We start from the raw sequence: 22,067 nt of genomic DNA, 5'->3' as shown, positions 1-22,067 counted from the left end.
TGGGAGCTTTTTGATGACTGACTCAATCTCTTTACTTGTGATTGGTTTGTTGAGGTCATCTATTTCTTCTTGAGTTAATGTTGGTTGTTTATGCTTTTCTAGGAAGTTGTCCATTTCATCTAAGTTGTCTAGTTTATTAGCATATAGCTGCTCATAGTATCTTCTGATTATCTCCTTAATTTCTCCAGGGTCGGTAGTTATATTTCCTTTCCCATTTCTGATTGCGTTTATTTGCATCTGCTCTCTCTTTTTTTTTGTTAGCTTAGCCAGTGGTCCATCGATTTTATTGATTTTCTCAAAGAACCAACTTCTGGTTTTGTTGATTCTCTCTATTGTTTTCCTGTTCTCAACTGCATTTATTTCTGCTCTAATCTTTGTTATTTCTTCCCTTCTGCTTGCTTTGGGGTTAGTTTGCTGTTTTTTCTCTAATTCCTCCAGGTGAGCAGTTAACTCTTCAATTTTTGCTCTCTTTTCTCTTTTAATATAGGCATTTAGGGCAATAAATTTCCCTCTCAGCACCGCCTTTGCTGCATCCCATAAGTTTTGGTAAGTTGTGTTTTCATTGTCATTTGCCTAGAGGTATTTACTAATTTCTCTTGTAATTTCTTCCTTTACCCACTGGTTTTCTAAGAGGGTGTTGTTTAGCCTCCATATGTTTGTGAATTTTATGACCTTCTGCCTTTTATTTATTTCCAACTTCATTCCATTGTGGTCTGAGAAAGTGTTTTGTGTATCAATATTTTTAAATTTGTTGAGACTTGCTTTGTGACCCAACATGTGGTCTATCCTAGAGAATGTTCCATGAGCACTTGAGAAAAAAGTGTATCCTCCTGTTGTTGGATGCAGTGTTCTATAGATGTCTGTCAAGTCTAGTTCATTTATCATAGAATTCAACATCTCTGTTTCTTTAGTGATCCTCTGTGTAGATGTTCTATCCATTGATGAGAGTGGTGTATTGAAGTCTCCAACTATTATTGTAGAGATATCTGTTTCTCCTTCCAGTGATTGCAGTGTTTGCCTCATGAATTTTGGGGCGTTCTGGCTTGGTGCATAAATATTTAGTATTGTTATGTTTTCTTGATGAATTGACACTTTTATTAATATATAGTGTCCTTCTTTGTCTCTTTTAATTGTTTTGCTTTTGAAGTCTAACTTGTCTGATATTAATATAGCTACTCCCACTTTTTTCTGGTTGTTTGCATGAAATATCTTTTTCCAACCTTTCACTTTCAGTCTATTTTTGTCCTTGTGTCTAAAGTGAGTTTCTTGTAGACAGCATATAGATGGGTCCTGTTTTTTAATCCATTCTGCCAGTCTGTGTCTTTTTATTGGAGAGTTTAATCCATTTACGTTTAGTGTTGTTACGTAAGGGCAGTACTTTCTACTACCATTTTGTTTTTTGGAATTTATATGTCATATCTTATTTTTTCCTCTCCTTTTACCTTTCCTGATAATCTTCATTTCTGCACTCTTCTCCAACTCTCTCTCTCTCCTGTCTTTTCCTATCAGCCTGTAGCACTCCCTTTAGCATTTCTTGTAGTCCCGGTCTCTTATTCACAAACTCTCAGTGTCTGTTTGTCTGAAAATGTTTTAATCTCTCCCTCATTTTTGAAGGAAAGTTTTGCTGGATATAGAATTCTTGGTTGGCAGTTTTTCTCTTTCAGTATCTTAAATATATCATACCACTGTCTTCTTGCCTCCATGGTTTCTGCAGAGAAATCTGTACATAGTCTTATTGACCTTCCCTTGTATGTGATGGATCGCTTTTCTCTTGCTGCTTTCAGAGTCCTCTCTTTGTCTTTGACATTGGACAATCTGACCAGTAAGTGTCTTGGAGTAGGTCTATTGGGATCTATTCTATTAGGGGCACGTTGTACTTCTTGAATCTCTAATTTTCTGTCTTTTATAAGAGTTGGGAAATTTTCAGTGAGTATGTCTTCTATTGCTCTTTCTGCCCCCTTTCCCCTCTCTTCTCCTTCTGGGATACCCATAACATGTATATTTGTGTGTTTCATGTTGTCACTCAGCTCCCTAAGACCCTGCTCATATTTTTCCATTTTTTTCACCATCTGTTCTTTTGTGTGTATGAATTCGAATGACCTGTCTTCCAGTTCACTGATCCTTTCTTCTGCCTGTTCAAATCTACTGTTATGTCCCTCCATTGTGTTTTTCATCTGCTCCATTATGGCCTTCATTCCCATGAGTTCTGCCATTTGTTTTTTTAAGTTTATGAATTCTTCTTTATGGTCATCCAGTGTCTTCTTTATATCCTTCAGCTCTTTTGCTATATCTTCCTTCATTTCATCCAATTTATTTAGCATTAGTTGCCTCCAATCCTGTATCTCAGCTGAGCTATTAGTTTGTTCCTTTGGCTGGTCCATGTTTTCGTGTTTCCTGGTATGGCTTGTTATCTTAAGTTGTCTAGGCATCTGATTTTCTTGATTAGTTTATTTTGGAGCTTGTTTTCTGTCTTTTACCTAGTGGTTTTCTTGTTGGTTGGCTTTGTTCTCTGGCCTCTGTTATTCAGTTCAACTTATTCTAGACCTCTAACTTAGGTTCTATTTAGTTGATCAGAATTTTTCCCCTCTTGTTTTTTGTTTCTTGCTCTGCCTCTATGTAACCTTTTTGTGAGTGGGTCTCCTCAGATATGGTCGACCCTAGTCAGATTTTCCCAGTCTAGTGAGGCCCAGGTCTCATTGGGAGGGTATGGAGTTTTCCTGAGAATGAGACCCTCCTATGAGGCCTTTAGAATTGGTGCTTTTGCTCTCCTGTCCAGCAGGTGGTGCTTGCCAGCCCGCAGCTCCCCCACCGGTGTAAGGAGGTAGGTAGACTTTAGTTCTCCTGGTGACTCTGATCCTGTCGGGGCGTGGCTGACTGAAGCCAGAATCTGAATTCCAGCCCCTGGGGTCTGAGTTCCCAAAAGGAGGACTGCCAGTTGAGCTGGACCTCCGTCCACTCTCCCAATCCTCAGAAATCCAGTTATCTCTCAGGGGCACTATTCCCTTCTCCCCTCTCCTCTTTTGGGCCTCTCCAGGTAGATTCCTTGGTCAGCCTGAGTTGCCAATTAAAGACGGGAGTGGAGAACTTCAGTAGTGAATACGGAATTCAAAGGCACTGTGGGTACTCTGTCTCCCCCCAAGCCCAGCCCAGTCCCTCAACCTGGGCTTTCCGATAGAAAATAACCACAAATATTACTTTTTAGATTTAAAAAAAAAAATAGAAAAGAAAAACAAGAAAAAGAAAAAAGAAAAAAAAAAGAGTTCCTTTTAAAAGTCTCCCCAGCCTGGAAGTTTTGTCAGTGTCATACTAGAGCATTTAAAGATATGCTTTGGGCTATTGTCTGATAATTACTCTCCAACAGCTTCAGTTCCACCCCTTGCTGGGGGCTATTGAAATGCAAAAAGATAAGGGATCAGTGAGAAGCCAGAAGGGACAAAATGTAGGGGAAAAAAAATGGCTTTTTTGGAGTCTGGGAATGGGTGCCTGCTTTTACGTGCCCCCACTTCTCAGAGCCCAGCCCTCCTTTAGCACGCCAGCTCCCAAAATTAGTTAATTAATTTGTTAATTAATTCTGCAGTTGAGGCTGGGTTGAGCCTCCCTTCTTGCCCTCAGCAGATTGCTGTTTTTTGGGTTTTTTTTTCCCCCCTTTCAGGGAGCCGGCAGCAAGTCTGTGAGGTCTGGGTGGAGAGGGGCGCCAGACCCCTGGTCCAGGGAGCTTACAATGTTTGCTGCGATCTCAGCTTTTCCTCCAATTCCAAACTTGCGTCCGATGTGTGACTGGTTACTGGAGACCCCAAAAACACTGTTTCATATAGTTTCCGGGTAATTGCCAGCTGCTCTAGGGGAGAGACGAAATTCTGCTCCTCACCACTCCGCCATCTTGCCCCACCTAGTTAATAAATTATTTGGAAATAGTATTTACGTTTAAAGATTATATCTGCAACATTTGCTCATACCTGTCAAAGAGTTGTAATGTTTTCTTTTCGGTTTGTATACATCAGTTCATGCAATAAATGTTCCTAGGCACTGCTTTGTGCCAGCTACTTTATTAGGCTCTAAGATGAATAACAGCCTTTGCTTTCAAGTGCATTTATCCAACTGCAATAGGAGATAAATACCAATGGCAAGTGTGAGGGTGTTAGGGTGCCAAGTGAATATTTCACTTCTTTTGTTAAATTACCTGTGAGCCAATAGTTATTTTTCAGTACTTTAAAACTATGTGCCTATGTGAAGAGTCAGTTTGAACTTCACTGCATTTGTTTGTGTCATAGGCAGAATTTTAAGATTCAGTGTTCTCCATCTTCCTTGTGTTACTTCCAGGATTATGCACATTACATGCCAAAGGAGAGTTTGCAGATGCAATTAAGGTTACTAATCAAGTAACCTTGAGATAGGGAGATTATCCAGGTGCACCTAACTTAATGATATGCGGTCTTTAAAAGAAAACCAATTCTTTTTCCAGCTGGTTGCAGAAGGGGACGTTACATTCAAACTATGAGAGAAAGGACCCTGGGAATTGCGTTGCTGGCCTTGAGATGGGAGGTGCTATGGGCAAGGATCTGAGAGTGACCTGTAGTTGCTGAAAGTAGACCCCCCGGCCAATAGCCAGTAAGAAAACAAGGGTTTCTGTCTTAGAACTACAAAGAACTGAATTCTGTTAACAACGTAAATGTACTTGGGAGAGGATTGTCCCACAGAGCGTCCAGATAAGAGCTCAGCCCCACCAGCATATTGAGAACAGTCTTCTGAGACCCCATACAAAAAAACTAGCTGAGCCTGCCTGGACTTCTGACAAATGGAAACTGTGAGATAATGTTAGTGTTGTTTTAGCCTGTTAAATTTGTGGTAATTTGTTATGCAGCCATAGAAAATGAATGCAATCAATATTCGTCCTTTAGTGCTATATCTTAGATGTGCTTGGATTCTCACAGTACCGTGATTGGACAGCCCTTTTTCTTTATTTGGGGAAAGGAACTGGAGCATTTTATTTTTCCATGGGGGATCAGAAAGTTTGCTTTTCCAATGTTCCTTCTGGTATTTTTCCTTAATAGCAGTCCATAAAAATATCTTATGTTTCACATTTGTACTTTCTTTGATGGCAAAGTAAAATCAGTATGTGTATTTTAAAAATATGAAACATTTATTTTTTCCTTGTAGTATTTTACTGATTGTATAAATTATGCCTATTAAATGATTATGTATTGTATTTTTATCATTTGTGATTTATGTGCTGTATACTTATGTTTCTTTAAGATTGAAAAAGTTATTTAAATGCTTTTCAAGAAATGATTGCAATTGCCTGTACCATTTTTATTGCTCAAAGCAGTATTTATTTACTGACTTAACACCTGCAAATTATTATTCTTTCAAAGGCGTATTTTTGGGAGATGATTGAAATTTGTTTTGCTGCATTCCTGTTCAGAAACAATTTTATGAATATTAGTTTACAGAATGTGAAAGTCTGTTTATAGACATAATCATAGAGCCCTCAAATAGTATGTAACTTATCTGAGTTTATATAAACATGTTGTTTCAGTTAGTTCTGTTGTTCATTTTGCTGTCTTTATATATGTAGGTTAAAATGTCTGTTTGAATTTTCATCCTTAATAATTGATGCGAACCATATGAAGTTTAGGTAGATTAAAAAATTAATTTGTGGATTGTCCTCCAACATGTTTCTTTTAAAGTAGACTAAGATCTACATTTGTTGTTGTTGCTCTTTTGGAGAGGGATATTGAGATATCATTCACATATAATTCACTCTTTCAAAGCATAAAATTCAGCTTTTAATATATTCTTAAGGTTGTGCAGCCATCACTACTAACTCCAGAACATTTTAATCACCCCCAAAAGAAACCTTGTACCTATAATAGTTACCCCCGTCTTCCTTCTAAACCCATTTTAGTAGGCAACCATTAAACTACTTTATGTGTCTGTATTTGTCTGTTTTGGACATCTCATTTAAGTAGAATCATACAATATATGACTTTTCTTCTGGCTTCCTTCACTTAGCATATTTTCAAGGATCATCCATATTGTAGCACATATCTGAACTTCATTCTTTTTAATGGCTGAATATGATTAGATTGTATGGCTGTCTCCTATTTTGTTTATCCATTCATCAGCTGATGGTCATTTGGGTTGTTTCTATTTTTTGACTATTTGAATAATACTGATATAAACATTTGTGTAAAAGTTTTTGCAAGTTTTCACTTCTCTTTGCTGTCGATCTAGGAGAATTGTTGGGTTTTATAGTAACTCTATGTTTAACTTTTTGATGAACTACCAACTGTTGCCAAAGTGGCTATTCCATTTTATATTCCCATCAGCAATACAGGCAATATGTGAGGGTTACAATTTCTCCACACCCTCTCCAACACTTAATATCTGTCTTTTTTATTATAGCCCACCTAGTGGTATGAAGTGGTTTCTCATAGTGGTCTTGACTTGCATTTCCCTGATGACTAATGATGTTGAGCATCTTTTCATAGGCTTACTTGTCACTTGATACATTTTTTTGGAGAATTTCTGTTCAAATCCTTTGCTCATTTCTATATCAGGGTATTTATCTTTTATTATTATTGAGTTATAAGAGATCTTTATGTATTCTAGATAGTAGACTCTCGTCAGATGTATGATTTGCAGTAAATTGCTCCCATTCTGTGGAATGTCTTCACTTTTTTGAGAGTATTCCTTGAAGCACAGAAGTTTTTAATTTTGATAAAGTTTGGTTTATCTTTTTTTTTCCTATTGTCACTCTGCATTGTGTCATATCTAAGAAACCATTGCCTAATGAAAGCTCATGAATATTTATACCTATGTCTTCTTCTACTGTTTTTATTGTTTTAACACTTACATATAGGTCTATGAACCATTTCATGTTCGCATTTGTATGTAGTATGAGGTAGGGGTCTTTCTTCATTCTTTTGCGTGTGATATGCAGTTGTCCTGGCACCAGATACTTGAAGAGACTATTCTTTTCCCCATTGAATGATCTTGGCACCCTTCTCAAAAATCAGTTAGCCATAAATGTATGTATCTATTACTAGACTCTAGTCTATTCAATTGGTTTATATTTATATATTTATGCCTGTACCATACTGTTTTGATTACTGTGGCTAGTAGTAATTTTGATACCAGGAAGTGAGTCCCCCAATTTTTTTCCTCAAGATTGTTTTGACTATCGTGGATTCCTTGCATTTCCATATGAATTTCAGGATCTTTTCAATGTCTGCAAAAAAAGGCAGCTAAGATATTAATAAAGATTGTGTTGAATCTGTAGATTAATTTGTGGAGTATTGCCATCTTAACAATATTAAATCTTGTAATCCATGAAATGGAATGCTTTTATGTTTATTTAGGTCTTCTTTAATTTATTTCATGATATTTTGTAGGTTCCAGTGTGTAATCTTGCAAATTTTAGTTAAACTTATTCCTGTATATTGTGTCTGTGGCGGGGGTGGGGTGGGGGAGGGAATGTTCTTAGGTTTTTCTATATACAAGATCTTGTCATCTGCAAATAGAGATAGTTTGACTTTTCTTTCTTTCTAATCTGGATGAGTTTTATTTCTTTTTTCTGCCTAATTTCCCTGGCTGGAATCTTCAGTATAACGTTGAATATATGCAGAGAGAGCATCCTTGTCTTTTTCTTCGTCTTAGAAGGGAAGCTTTCAATCTTTCACCACTGAGTATGATGTTAGCTGTAGGTTTTTCATAGATGCCCTTTATCAGATTAAGAATATTCCCTTCTAGTCCTAGTTTTTTGCATTTTTTTTAAAGGACAACAAAATTCAACAATCTTTAATAAAATCCCTATAGAAAACTCAGTCACATGGCAAGCACTCAGCTCTCTTTCCCATGTTATTGAGGATTGAGTGCTCCCAATATTGTTTGGAAAATAAGCAGTAGTTTTTCTGGGTGTCACCTGTACTCAGAGCATCCATTTATGCATTCAAACCATTGTACATATTAACATTATTTGTCACCTAGCACCCTAAATATATGGTGCCTTAACAAATAAATTAAATAATCCCTTATGGCATGAAACCATTTCAATTTGAATGAATATCTTTGAAAAATCACATTACTACAAGTTTTAATAAATACAGGAAGAACAGCTCTCGTTTTAATAAAATACTGTATTTTAGATTCGGAGTTTTTTCCATAAATAGAATGGTTATTTTTTTCATTTGCTTGCTTTCTTGGATAGATTTGCTCAAGTGTTATGCTTTATGAAGCAAACTGTTTAATAGATACCATGTAAAAGCTGTATTAATATGCGCCTCATTACAGAAGCAGCTGGAAGAATTAGATCACACAGTTAACTGAAAAATAACTTACAAAAAAAGCTCTGCTTTTTGTAAAACTTTAAAATTCAGGCTGAAAAAAAACACAAAGAAACATCTTTTTACGTACAGGTCCTCCTAGAAGTTTTGTAAATACATATGCAGCATATATTATATATGTGTGTGTATATATATATACACATATGTATGTATATATAATAAAACTATATACATATAAAACTATATAATATTTGCTTCTCCAAAAGATTTTCAGCAAGTCAGGATGGAATGATGCTATCATAGCAGATGAATATTAACAAAAGAATGAACAAGTTTTCCCAGCTTTAAAATACTTCTTTTGAAAAATAATCATAATTTCAAATTATAGCATAATTTTTAATGTACACAATTTTAAAAGGAAGCAAGATAGCTTTCTTTGAAGCTTCGTTTGGAAAGTAAGAACAATCACCAAGGTGTGGATAAGTTGGCTGGGTGATAAAACTTGGTCAAAAATATTGAAAAGAAGTATTTACACCTTTCTGTAAAAGTCCCAAAGACATTAAAAACAAAACAAAACAAAACATCTCTAGTAGCATTTATTGGCATGCAGAGTTAGTGGGAAATGATTAACCATAACATTGACAGTTTTCATTTTGAGATTTGGTCAAACCTTCAAAAAGCAGAGGTCGTCTTCAAGGATTGTTCAGGTTAGGTTTGGTGGGAGGCCTTGTTCATATTTTAACTCTGACTTCCAGGATTCCATTCCCTGTATGGTATCTCTGATAGACTCATCTTCAACTCAGTGCAAGTGCAAAATGAAAACTAAAAGAAGCCAACAAATACATTAGGAGCAAAGACTGATCGTTGAGATCTGTAATCTTTCCAAACTGTGTGGGCTACCCAGTTCACTTTAGTAGTCTGTCCTTCCCTGAGCGCCTCATCACATTTTTGCTTAAATTGTTTCGAGTTTCTCCTTCACTCTTCCCTAAGCCAAGAAAATCCTTGAGATACTGTATATCCTTGACTGACATGAGCTCAGGAAGCCCCTCAGTCAACATCAGTGCAAAAGGAGTAATGAAGAGATTCCCATGCAGTCGTAAAATCGGATATGCAGCCTCACAACACTGGTGGAAATGGCCAAACTTTTGTTGCCTGTTTTTCCTTGTTGATTGACATAAATGAGATTGTAGCTAAGAATAAAAGGCACTTGTTCCCTTTAATGCTAAATTTAGACTTGAAGTTTCCCAGAATATATTCAAAGTCAATGTGGAAGAGCTGACCAGTCTTCTTGACCATGATGTTGTCACTGTGTCTTTTACCAATCCCAGGGACATGAAAAGCTACACAGTGGCCAGAACAGGGCAGAGTAAACTCCTCAATGGCTTGGTCAAGGTCATCCCCAGAATTGTGTTCTTTAAGGCAATTCAGAAGGGCATCTCTGTTGAAGGCTGCTGTAGCAGCCACATCGCTACTGTTCATCTGATATAGGCAATTGTTTCAGAGGTGCTCACAATTTCAGTGAGGCCAGAACAATCTCCTGTTGCTAAAGAGCCGTAAGGTAGCATCCGCAGATCCAGACCAGCTTCTGTCCAGAGTAAATCCATCAAGTGCAGCATTTGTAGTGTCAGCATATCCTGTCATAAGTCATCTCCATTTAAAAAAATCGTTCCAACTGAATCCTCACCAAACACCTTACTGTTATACACTAACCACAAAGGCTTCATTTTGGAATCCCTGTATTGGAACTTTTCAACATAGCATTCTGAGAGGATGACATACAGATTCAGAGGCGACTAGGTGAGAGGACTTCCCAGTAAGCATTCTGGTTTTTTTTATTAAACATTTTTTTTTGTTTTGAAATAAAATATATATGCAGAAAAGTGATAAATTTCAAAGTACAGTTTGACAAGTAGTTATAAAGCAAATTTCAAAGTTTAGTATGGATTACAGTTCCACAGTTTCAGATATTTCCTTCCGACTGTTCTAATACATTAGAAACTAAAAAGAAATATCTATATAATGATTCAGTAGTAGTAATAATTTGTTGAGTCTTAACTTCTCTATTACAACTCCTTCCTCTCATTTAATCATTTTTCAATCATCAGGGATATTTGGACAAAGACTGTTATAACTTCTTCATGTTAAAAAACAGTGGCAACTCAGCTCCCTAAGACCCGGCTCATATTTTTCCATTCTTTTCACTATCTGTTCTTTTGTGTGTATGAATTCAAATGTCTGGTCTTCCAACTCACTGATCCTTTCTTTTGCCTGTTCAAATCTATTGTTGTATCCCTCCATTGCCTTTTTCATCTCCTCCATTATGCCCTTCATTCCCGTAAGTTCTGCCATTTGTTTTTTCAAGTTTATGAATTCTTCTTTATGGTCATCCAGTGTCTTCCTTATATCCTTCATCTCTTTTGCTGTATCTTTCCTCAGTTCATTGACTTGATTTTTGAATTAATTTAAGAGATTTGTTTGAACATCTTTAGTTAGTTCTTCCTTCAGTTCATTAATTGATTTAGCATTAGTTGCCTCAACTCCTGTATCTTGGTTGAACTATTAGTTTGTTCCTTTGGGTGGCCCATATTTTGTTGTTTCCTAGTTTGGCTCGTTATCTTGAGTTGTCTAGGCATTTGGGTTTCTTGATTAGTTTATTCTGGGGCTCCTTTTCTCTCTTTTACCTAGGGTTTTCCTTTGGTTGGCTTTGTTCTCTAACCTCTGGTATTTAGTTCAACTTATTCTAAGTTTCTAACTTAGCTTTTGTTTATTTGATTGGACTTTTTCACCTTCTGTTTTTCTGTTTCTTGCCCTTTCTCTGTGTAGCCTTTTTGTGTGAGGGTCTCCTCAGATATGGTCAACCCCAGTCAGGTTTTCCCAGTCCAGAGAGGCCCAGGTCTCAGGAGGGAGGTTATGGAGTTTCCTTGAGAATGAGACCCTCCTGTGAGGCCTCTAGACTCGGAGCTTTTCCTATACTGTTCAGCAGGTGGTGCCTGCCAGCCCGCAGCTCCCCAGTCAGTAACCCTGACCCTTTCCGGGGCGTGGCTGACAAGGTGGTTTCTGAATTCCAGCCCCTGGGGTCTGAGTTCCCAAAAGGAAGGCTACCATTGGAGCTGGGCAATGCCCCCCTTTTCTTGGGAAGTTATGGTGTTTAGCAAATTTTCTCCACCACTAGACTTATTGCTTTGTGTCCCAGAGCTATCTTAGCTCTGCTCTTGCCTGGGCCCAAATTGCAAGTCTTTGAGGCTTTCTGTAATGGACTTCTAAGAATAGTTATTTATTAAAAGAAAAAGAAGGGCCCAGTATGGACTATTTACAGTCCTTGCAGTTCTGATGGGCTACTGAAATGCTAAAAGACAAGGAATTGAGGGCCATTAAGGAACAATCAAGAAAGAAGAGAAACAGGCTTTTCAGACAAAGGCCCTGGTCTGCCCCTGGATTTGCATATGTGCCTGGTTCTGTTTGAGCCCAGCCCTTCTCTGTATTGTGTTCACCCCAACTCAGAAAAAATCTCTGATTTTTTTTTTTTCTGTTTGCTGTTTTTGCTAGCCCTTTCTCCTCTCCACTGGGTTGACTGCTCCCAGATTCTCCAGTGTCCTCAAACTTTTTTATTTGTTTCTTAGTGTGTCATTCCTTCCTGAGTTTTTGTATGCCTTGTGATTTTTTTGCTGATATCTGGCCATCTGATTATCTTGATGAGTTTAATATGAAGATCGATTTCTCTCTTTTCTAGGATTTGATTGTTGGGCAGTATTAAGGCACTGCTCTGCCAGTTGGGTCATTAGTATTTCTTGGCCAAAACAGGGTTGGGTAACTGTGCAGGAGGTGAGGATCAGCTCTGATGGACCCAGGATAGGGTCTGGAGAGGCTCTGAAAAGCTCTGTAATCTTCTTTTGCACTTTCAGGCCTGCCCAGCAGATGACACTCTTTAATGACTTAATCTTCCACAGAAGCTGTTTACCTTCTGGTGCCCTGTAGCATTTGACCATGTAGGGTTGAAACTGTGGGGTTCCTGTGCTATGACTTCTTTTGTCAAAATCTGGCTTAGTATGGGAGTCTGTCTCCCACTGTACTCATGGCAGAGTATTCCCTGGCTGCTCAGTCTGCAGCTGCCCCCAGGCAAGGATCAGGCCACCCACTTCAGTTTCCCTCATGGATAGGGAGTAGGCACCAGGCCTTACAATCTTTGTCCACATTTTCTCAGACTCTTTGTCCCTTACTGACCTGGTCCTTGGAATGTCCTCTCCTGTCCCCTGTATCCCCAAACAGTTGATGTGGGCCATTTCTGTCAGGCTGCTTGCTGATTTAGGGAAATATTTTGCCATTCTCTCTCTATTCCTCCATTTTGTAAACTGCTCTTTGTTGCTGTTTTATATTCTGCCTTCCTCAGCAGCTTAAGTCTGGCTGTGGGTTCCTGTGGGTTTAGGTCTCTGTCTGGATACAGGTGGGGATCTGTCTCACTGCTGTGAGAGATTTAATAGTCTGTGTTCCCGGTGGGAGGTGGGAGGGATCCCAGCTGCTGCCTGTGGATTCTTCTCGAGCTATGTGGGTCAGAGTGAAGGGGAGGGGAGAGGGCTGGCCAGTCTGGGATGGAAGTTTTCTGCCTGATATTCTTCTCTTTCTTTGATTTGGTTTTTGTGGGATCCTTCTCCAGTCTATACCTTCCTCAAGAGATCTGAGCAATTGAGATTTATGGTCTAATATTTGGTCTATCCTGGAGAATATTCCATGTGACTTGAGAACAATGTGTAACCTGTTGTTGGAGTGAGTGTTCTGTAGATGTCGTTAGGTCTAGTTTCTTTATAATGTTGTTCAAGTCTTCAATTTCCTTATTGATTTTCAGCCTAGTTCTATTCCCTATTACAAGTGTGACGATGAAGTTTCCAATCATTATTGTGGAATGGCCTATTTTTTCCTTCAATTCTATCAGGTTGTGTTTCATGTGTTTTAAGGAGCTGCTTGGTGTATATATGTTTATAATTGTTATATGTTCTTAGTGGATGTGCTGATTTGTATATATTATGTCCCCCAGAAAAAGCCATGTTCTTTAATGCAATCTTGTGGGGGCAGATTTTTTTTTTTTTTAATTCAGTTTTATTGAAATATATTCACAAACCATACAGTCATCCATGGTATACAATCAACTGTTCACAGTATGATCATATAGTTATGCGTTCATCACCACAATCTATTTCTGAACATTTTCCTTACATTAGAAAGAATCAGAATAAGAATAAAAAATAAAAGTGAAAAGAGAATACCCAAACCATCCCCCATCCCACCCTATTTGTCATTTAGTTTTTACTCCCATTTTTCTACTGATTTTTTTTCAATTTTTTAACTTTGTTTACCAAAAAATTAAAAACAAACAGGCAAACAACAACCAAAAAAAACCCCACAACATTTCAAACAAAGCAATGGATTAAGGAAAACAAATAACCTAAAATAACTACTTTGCTTCCAATATGTTCCTACCATACCCCAAGAAAATTAATAAACCATGTCCAAACAGAGGAGTAAGAAAAACAAATAATCTAAAATAACTACATTGCTTCCAACATGTTCCTACCATACCCCAAGAAAATTAACAACCCCTAAGAAAACAAAGGAATAAGAGAAAAAAAAAAACCTAAAATAACTCTATTGCTTCCAACATGATCTTACTATATCCAAGAAAGTTTACAAACCATAATCATTCCTGAGCATTCCCATAACATTGAGATTACCCTCCATAGTTTATCTGTTCTTATTAGATTATCATTCCCCCTCCACTAATTGGTATCTCTAGGTCCCCTACATTCTACAGTATAAAACATTGTACATTTTTCACAGAATTCACATTAGTGATAACATACAATATCTCTCTTTTTGTGCCTGGCTTATTTTGCTCAGCATTATGTCTTTTTTTTTTTTTTTTTTAATCTTCATTTTATTGACATATATTCATATACCACGCAGTCATACAAAACAAATCGTACTTTCGATTGTTCACAGTACCATTACATAGTTGTACATTCATCACCCAAATCAATCCCTGACACCTTCATTAGCACACACACAAGAATAACAAGAATAATAATTAGAGTGAAAAAGAGCAATTGAAGTAAAAAAGAACACTGGGTACCTTTGTCTGTTTGTTTCCTTCCCCTATTTTTCTACTCATCCATCCATAAACTAGACAAAGTGGAGTGTGGTCCTTATGGCTTTCCCAATCCCCTTGTCACCCCTCATAAGCTACATTTTTATACAACTGTCTTCGAGATTCATGGGTTCTGGGTTGTAGTTTGATAGTTTCAGGTATCCACCACCAGCTACCCCAATTCTTTAGAGCCTAAAAAGGGTTGTCTAAAGTGTGCGTAAGAGTGCCCACCAGAGTGACCTCTCGGCTCCTTTTGGATTCTCTCTGCCACTGAAGCTTATTTCATTTCCTTTCACATCCCCCTTTTGGTCAAGAAGATGTTCTCCATCCCACGATGCCAGGTCTACATTCCTCCCTGGGAGTCATATTCCACGTGGGGGCAGATTTTTGATTATGGTATGACCTCTTGATTGAATGTTTCCATGGAGACTTGACCCTGCCCATTCAGGGTAGGTCTTGATTAGTTTACTGGAGTCTTTTAAAGGGAGCTCTCACAGAAAGCAGAGAGAGAAGGAAATACCCGGGATATGCTAAGCCAGGACACACAGATATTAGACACTTAGAAGCTAACAGAGGTGTTCCAGACCACTGGCAGTTCTTCAGTGAAGGTAGCCTGTTGTTGATGCCTTAGTTTGGACACTTTTATGGCCTTAGGAGTGTAACTTTGTAACCAAATAAATCCTCTTTTATGAAAGCCAATCCATTTCTGATATTTTGTATAACGGCAGCATTAGCAAACTGAAACACTGGATTTACTCTTTTATCCTTATAAAATGTCATTCTTTGTCTCTAGTAGCATTTTTTTTTGTCTTAAAGTCGCTTTGGTTTGTAATTAGTATAGCTACACCAGATCTAGTTTTAATGTTTTTCGTTAAGTATATTTTTTTTCCATCCTTTGATTTCCGACCTATTTCTGTCTTGAAATGTATAGAGTATCTATTATAGAGCGTATATAGTTGAATAATTTTTTATCCATCCTGCCAATCTCTTAATTTAAATGATAAAACATTTTATATTTCTTGTAATTATTGATAATATAGAATTATGTCAACTGTTTTGTTATTTGTTTAATATGTCATATGTCTTTCCTGCCCCTTTTCTCCATTTCTGTTTTATGTTGAATAGATAATTTTAATTTACCCTATTAATTCTCTTGTTATTTCTTTTATTTTCTTAGTGATTGCCTGGGGGTTACAATTAAAATCTCAATTTATAAAAATCTATCTTAGTTTAATTCAACTGCATTCTAATTGTATATAAAATCATTGCTCATATATAGCTCAGTTACCTGTCCTTTCCTTTTTGCTGTTATTGTCATACAAATTACATCTTTATATCTTATATTGCTATGCTGGTTTGGGTATATTACGTCACTTAGAACTATAAACTTGTAACTTAATAAGCCCCCTTTAAAAAGCCAATCCATTTCTGGTATTTTGCATAATGGCAGCATTAGCAAACCCAAACAGATTTTGGTACCAGCGAAGTGACATGCTGCTGAGTTTGCAAATACCGAGCATGTTGGAATGGCTTTTTAAATGGATAAGGCCAAGATTCTGTAACAATTGTGAGGAGCTTGATAGAAAAGGCCTAGACCGCTTTGAAGAGACTGTTGGTATAAATATGGACTCTAAAAATACTTCTGATGAGGCCTTAGACAGAAATGTTGAATGTGTTGTTGCAAACTGGAAGAAAGGCAATCCTTGTTTTAAAGTGGCAGAGAATTTGGCAAAACTGAGTCCTGTGTCGGACAGAAGGCAGGATATCAAAGTGATGAGCTGGGATACTTAGCTGAAGAGATCTCTAAGCTACAAGTTGAAAATGCAGCCTGGCTTCTTCTTGCAGCTTACAGTAAAATGTGAGAGGAAAGAGATAAGCTAAGAACTGAACTCTTGGTTACAAAGAAACAGATATTGATGGTCTGGAAAACTGTGAGCTTCCAGAAAGTGAAACCCCTGTGGCTACAGCCCCACATGAGGATTTAACGAAACATAGAACCCTACCACCATGTCAGTACAAGCCAGGATTGGAAAAGGATTTGTGGAAAGTCCTATTGTCTGCTTACTTTGATCCCTGAATGCTGCATGCCAAGCCAACAAATTTTTTTGTGAGATCTGTATAAACGGAGCCACTGTCAGTCTGGACTGGAGGGGACAGAGAAGGAACATATTGAAGGAATAATTTCTTCAAAGACAGAACCATGGAAATTGAGGTCTGGAGTCAAGAAATCTTGGGCAAGGAGAGCAGATCAACCCATGCACGTGGAAACAGTGAGTTTGCCTGGGAGACAGTCCAGGCCTTCTGCCTCAGTGCTTAGGAAGAGTGCTGCCACCCCAGGCCCCAGAGAGGGTGGAGCACATTCCCTGGGGATTGGGGAGAGCCTGGTCACCACCCCACTGTTCAGAGAGGGGAGAGCCTTTGCCCCAGAGAGGCAGAGTCCGGGTGGTGCCCCAAAGTTTGAGGAGGGTGGGGCCGAGAAGAAGGTAGTCCCCCCAATGTACAGATATGTTGGAGCATTCACCCCAGCATTTGGAGAGAAAAGGGCTGCTGCAAAGGCCCTTGGAAAGAGTGACACAGCTGTTTTCTCAACCTCAAGGTAAAAGCATTCTATAAATGACTCAGACTTTGAAATGTAATGGCGTTTGCCCTGCAGGTTTTAAGAACAGTTTTGGTCCTGTGAATCCTGTTTTCCTTTCAGTTTCTCCATATGGCAATGAGAATGTTTATCCTATGACTGACCCTCCTTTATATATTGGCAGCAGGTAACTTGTTCTGAGTTTCACAGGTCCACAGCCAGAGGGGGATTTTGCCTTAGGGCAGATCATGCCTGTAACTGATTTTGATAAGATCTTGTACTAAAATATTGTTTCTGAAATGATATTAGTTTTTGTGATATTGTGATGGGATGAATGTTTTTTGTACATGGAAAGAGCATGTGTTTTTGGGGTCCAAGGGGTAGAATGTGCCACTTTGGTTATACTGTGTCCCTCCCAAAAGAGCCGTGATCTTTTAATCCAATCTTTGGGATATTTGGATTAGGTTGTTTCCATGGAGATGTGACTCACCCAACTGTAGGTGATAATTCTGACTGAATTATTTCCATGGAGGTGTTGCCTCACCCATTCAGCTTAGGTCTTGATTAGTTTACTGGAGTCCTTTAAAGGGAGCTTGCACAGAGAGCAGAGAGATGAAAACACCCTAGGATATGCTAAGCCAAGACCCAAAAGCTTTCTGACACTTAGAGGTAGTTGGAGATGCAGACAGAATGAGGTTTGGAGATGTTAAGCTAAGAGATGAAACCCTGAGTTTGTCCTGGAGAAGCAAAGAGATAAAGAAGGCCAGAGACATTTTGGAGAAAGCCATTTTGAAACACAGCCTGGAAGCAAAGGAACAGCAGACGCCAGCCACCTGCCTTCCCACAGACAGAAGTCTTCTGGACGCCATCAGCCTTTCTTCAGTGAAGGTATAATCTTGTTGATGCCTTAGTTTGGACACTTAGAACTGTAAACTTGTAACTTAAAAAGCCCCCTTTAAAAAGCCAGTTCATTTCTGGTATTTTGCATAATGGCAGCATTAGCAAACCAGAACAATCGCTTTCAATATGGATTTATTTATTGCTTTATGCAGTTTTCTTTTAAATCTGATATGAGAAAAATGGATTTAAAAACAAAATTCATTATCTGTTTTATTTACCTTTATCATTGTAGTACTTTTTATTTCTTCATGTAGTTTCAAGTTACTGTCTAGTGTTCTTTAATTTCATCCTGAAGGACTTCTTTTAGTATTTCTTGTATTGCAAGTCTGCTAGTGACAAATCCTGTCATTTTTTTCTGAGAATGTGACCGTTTTGCCTTCAATATTTGAGGATAATTTTGCTGAGTAGAGAATTCTGGATTGAGAGAGTTTTTCTTTCAGCATTTTGAAAATGTCATCCTACTGCCTTCTGGGCTTCATGGTCTCTGACGAGAAATCTGCTGTTATTCTTATTGACAATAACTGGTATGTTATGAATCACTTCTCTCTTGCTGTTTTAAGATTCTCTGTCTTTGGCTTTTGATAGTTTGATGATGTGTGTAGGTGTGAATTTTTATGAGTTCATTCTACTTGAAGTTTCCTGAGTTTCATGGATGTATAAATTATTGTTTTGCATCACATTTGTAAATTCAGGGACTGTTCATTCGTATTGATTCTTTTCTGTAATTTTGGTTAGTGGTTGGCTCATGACTGGACAAAGATTTACTTAAAACTCTAGGGTCAGTAGATGCTTCCTGACCTGGAGTCAGTAAATCTCCTGGTCTTAGGTGAAGGGCTCTCTGTGCATGTTGAGACATGCCTTCAGCACTCAGCCATGCAACTGACAACTCTGTCTTTGTGTTCACTTCTCATTTGCACAGAGCCTCAAGGTCAGCTGTAGGTGGGAGCTTTGGGCCTTATCAGGTCTTTCCTGAGCTTGTGCACAACCCTGGTTTTGAGCATAGCACTAGGCCCGTGCGTGATCCTCTAGATTCCCAGGAATATATCAGAGCTTTTCAAGACCCTGTGGACTTTTTATTCCCTAACTTGTCCTTTTTTGCTTTAAGGTAGCTTATTGGTTTCCCCACTTGTTATTTTCTGCCTCAGGCTGCTGAAAAGTGAAACAATTTTCTGAAAATGTTTTTGACAAGTGCTTTGGTGGCAAAGGCTAGTTACACTGGGTGAACTGAGTCGGGTCAAATAAAGCAGACTTGTAATAAATCAAAACTATTCTTAAGAAATGAAGGAGAAATGAACACTTCCCAGTGTTCTTATGCAGGAGAGAATTTCTAGAGGTTCTTACTTTTCATTTTTACAGACATTACCTGAACTCATCTAACTTTGATTGCTTTCTTTTCCCTAAAATTTCCAAACCTAAGAATGTTTATTTTTAAAAAACCATTTCTCTAGCATATTGTATATCCAGTTGCACACAATTTCTGGTAACTAGAAGTTTTGTTGATAGTCTGGACTTTAGGATATTCATTTTGCTGAAGTGGAGCTTTTCCTAGTTTTAATCACATTCTTAGCTCTTCCAGATTTGTTCTCTGTTTGCTAGTTTAAAACTTTTACCAAGACCTGTGCTCTTTGAAACTTAAATTTCTAGATTTTGTGAAAGAGTATACAGATTATTAATCATTGACTGAATAAATCATCTGTAAGAAAAAGTAGATTGGAATGTAATATAAATCAGTACCTTAATTACACTGAGGGATAGTTGTTTAAAAGTCTTCATAGTAAAGTGAAATATCCTGTTGTTTGCTTTATGATTTTAAGTTCTTTTCTTTATATACATGCATTTACATATACCTCGGTTTCATGGTATTATTTTGACCAATTTTTTTTGGCCTGCCTTTCTCAGAAGGCAACTTTTATTAATGTAATTAGTTGTTGTACTATACCTTTTAATTATTTTCCTGAGTTTATACATGAGGTTAACTTTCTAATTAAAAACAGAGAAACCGTCAAAAATTGTCTGTGTCTAACTCTGAGTAATTATCCATAGTAAGATAAATTGCTGCCTTGTGATTTCCACTGTTTCCTGGATAACAACAGTAATAGCATGCTGGGGTTGATCCTTTGGAGAGCTGGGTTTGATCCTCTAGTGTATGATATTTTGGCTCGAAGAGAGTCTGTTTGTTTTATTTTATTTATTTTTCATTCTTAAACTTTTATTTTGAAATAATTTCAAACTTACAGGTTGGTTGCAAAACTAACACAAACTCATAAGGAGAATTCCAACATACTCCACACCTGGATACAAAATATTCACTTATACAGCCACCTTAAGTGCAGTTATCAATTTTAAGGAATTTACTGTTGATATAAAGCTTACAGTCTATATTCCATTTCTTTCATGTGTCCTCAAAATATCCTTTTGTCCTCCACTATTAGATCCAGTCCAGGATCATGGATTGTGTTTACATGTCATTGTCTTTTTAGTGAGTCATTTTTTTAAAATGTGGAAACATGTATGCAATGTAGTTTCCCATCTCCACCATTCTCAAGCATACTGTTTAGTGGGATTAATCACAGCACAGTATTGCACCACTCTGTCCATCTATCACCAGAACTTTCCCATCACCCCAAAGAGAAACTCTACACCGATTATGCTTGAGCTCCCTATGCCCTCTGCCCCTGCTAAGTTGAACTCTGTTTTCTGTCTCTATGAATTTGCATATTCTAGTTATTTCATAAAATTGGAATCATACACTATCTGTCCTTTTGTGTCTGTTTTATTTCACTCAAATAGTGTCTTCAAGGTTGCTCCAGGTTGTCCAATCTATCAGAACATCATTCCTTTTTATGGTTGCATAATATATAATATTTCATTGTGTATACCATATTTTGTCTGTCCATTCATTTGTTGATAGACTTTTAAGTTGCTTCCATCTTTTGGCAATTGTGAATAATGCTGCTATGAACATTGGTGTACAAATAATCTGTCTGAGTCCCTTTTTTCGATTCTTTTGGGTATATACCTAGAAGTGGAATTGCAGGGTCTTATGGTAGTTCCTGTATTTAGCGTTTTGAAGAACTGCCTAACTGTTTTCTGCAGTGGCTGCACCATTTTACATTCCCACTAACAATATGCTAGGGTTCCTGTTTCTCTGCATCCTCACCAGATTTGTTATTTTCCATTTTAAAAATAATAACCATTCTAGTGGGTGTGAGGTTTTATCTCGTTGTGGTTTTGGATTGCGTTTCCTTAATGGCTAAGGATAGTGACCTTTTGGCCAAGTTAATGAATTCTGTCATTAGTAGGTGTAGTGTATTCCTGTTAGGTCAAACTCAATTATTTTATGTTGATCTTTTATATCTTGACTGATTTTTTGCCTTTATTCATCTGTTTTCTTGCTTATTCTCACAGCATTGAAAATAGCATGTCAAAATTTTTCATTTGATTCTGGATTTGTCTATTTCTCTCTTTAATTTTGTGTATTTTTACTTTATATATAATTTTGAAATTCTATCATGGGTACATACAGATTTAGGCTTATGACATCTGTTTGTTGACTTGACTCCCTCTTCTCACTAGGAGATGTTCCTGTTTATCTCCAGGTAAACTTCTTGCTGTAATTCTCCTTAGTCTGATATTATTGTCTCGGCAGCAGCTTTCCTTTGGTTAGTGCTTGCCAGCCTTTTGTTTTCAACCTTTTTTCAACCTTTCTGTGTCCTTGTATTTAAAGTATGTCTTCTGTATGCAGCAGAACATAATTGTTTGTTTTTCCTTAAATCTAGTCTGGCAATCTTTGTATTCTAAATGGAGTATTTGGTATTTCACACAAAAACATATCAACTACTGATGTAATGGAGGTTATATCTACCTTTATATCATTCATTTTCTGCTTGACCCGTCTTGTTTTTCTTCCTTTTTTCTCTTTCCCTTTTTGGATTAATCAAATACATATATTCTCTTTTTTTTTCCTTTCTATTGAGTAGTTAAACATTCTTTTGCTACTCTTTCAGTGGCTATAAAAATTCATGAATTACTCCAATCTGATGTAAATTATTTTATTTACCACTTTCCTGATGTAACTTAGAATCCCTACATTCCATTTACCCTCCGTTTGTTTTATTGTTATATATTTTATTTTTATATATATCCTAAACTCTACAAGATATATAATAAT

General features: G+C 37.4%; 1 protein-coding gene and 1 pseudogene across 4 annotated transcripts in view; one reads left to right on the top strand and one right to left on the bottom strand.

Moving 5' to 3' along the window:
• The window catches only part of ULK4 (unc-51 like kinase 4), a 703,242-nt gene that overhangs the window by 367,347 nt on the left and 313,828 nt on the right, over window positions 1-22,067 (top strand). The window lies entirely within an intron of this gene.
• The window catches only part of LOC119510137, a 40,873-nt pseudogene continuing 27,913 nt past the window's right edge, over window positions 9,108-22,067 (bottom strand).

This window comes from Choloepus didactylus, chromosome 1, assembly GCF_015220235.1.
Source record: "Choloepus didactylus isolate mChoDid1 chromosome 1, mChoDid1.pri, whole genome shotgun sequence".
NCBI lineage: Eukaryota > Metazoa > Chordata > Mammalia > Pilosa > Megalonychidae > Choloepus > Choloepus didactylus.
The sequence above is the reverse complement of the archived record's forward strand: the minus strand, read 5'-3'. Positions and strand labels throughout refer to the sequence as shown.